This window comes from Silene latifolia, chromosome Y (assembly GCF_048544455.1).
Source record: "Silene latifolia isolate original U9 population chromosome Y, ASM4854445v1, whole genome shotgun sequence".
NCBI lineage: Eukaryota > Viridiplantae > Streptophyta > Magnoliopsida > Caryophyllales > Caryophyllaceae > Silene > Silene latifolia.
In genome coordinates, this window is record NC_133538.1 from 158,671,428 (window position 1) to 158,672,925 (window position 1,498).

Below are 1,498 nucleotides of genomic sequence, written 5' to 3' on the forward strand. Positions count from 1 at the left end.
TCGAGATGCCAACAGTCCAGTTTGACGAAACGACAAACCCGGACGACCAATGTGAGATCCTTGAAAAAATATCCTTTTAAAATAAATAATAATATGGAGTCCCCAGTAGGTTTTATAAAAAAAACATACAAAAACAATTTTAACCGAAAAGACCCCTTTTGATCCCTGGTATGAGGACTGATCCGTCACTCCGGCCTAAACCAAAGATTGCAGATTCAGGGGTAAAGGTACGGTCAGGGAAGATGTTAGGCACCCGGATCGCCCATAAAACTGACGGCTTCTACTATTTATTTGTAATATTATATATTTGACGAAATTAAGACAAAAAGAATGTTAAAAGAACAAATTTACACAAGACGATTTAAATTATTTACATACCCAAGGTAGCTAAGTTAGATTATATACAAATATACAAATAATATGATAAATAAAGTAAATAAATAAAAGAATGAAATAAAGAGAGTAAAGAATGACATTTACTTAGCATTTGACAGAGAAAAATTTCTACAATGACAATATTAGAAATAAACAACTTCAACGATGTCATGAAATAGTTCTAACTCTAACTTTCTATAATGTATCAAATGTGTATGATTAGATTACCAATAATATTCACATAAGATTAAAAAAAATTGAGCTACCATTTAAAAATATTAAATAAGTCTCATATCGATTTTGTCAAATGAGCCAAAAAATTAAATACAAATGAACAAAGTCAAGAATTTCGATTTTATGCGGACTAATAATTCAAGAACCAGATAACTATGAATAAATCAGTGTAAATATATATATATATATATATATATATATATATATATATATATATATACAAATTGCGAGAACTATATATAATCTACTATTATATCAAATCCATATCAAATCCATAATAGACGTTAAAAATGTATTGAACTGCCAAATATACAAAATTATGCGGCTAGACCAATTTTACTTTCTAAATTCCGATTTTTCTATGTGTTTTTATTACTTAATTATTTACCGCGGTTTGCGAATGGTTGGTTATTACTTTATCATGTACTGATTGTATATTTAAAAGTGCAATAATTTTTACTATAACTTTTCAAAGGTGTTTTTCTTTTAGGAAAATTTCCATTTTGTTAACCTGAGTTTTAAAATTTCATTTTGGTGGCCTAAAATATTTATTAGTCAACTTTTATTTTAAGTAATTATATTTTCAGTAAAATGAAGTGCAAAATTGGATATTAAAATGCATACAAAATAGTAATATTGCAAAAAATGCTTGATTTGTTATGTTCAAAATATTTTTTTAGTACTCCCTCCATTACCTTTTATCTTCTCATTTCAATAAAATTCTCTCACATATATTAGAGAAGTGGCCGGGGAGATAAAAGATGATGGAGGGAGTATAAAATATTAAGAATGTTACGTATAGGTCACTTAAGTGTGAAGTAGACCTCAAGGCACCAAAGTAGAATTATGCAAACCTCGGGACACTAAAGTGAAATTAGGCTAAACCTCG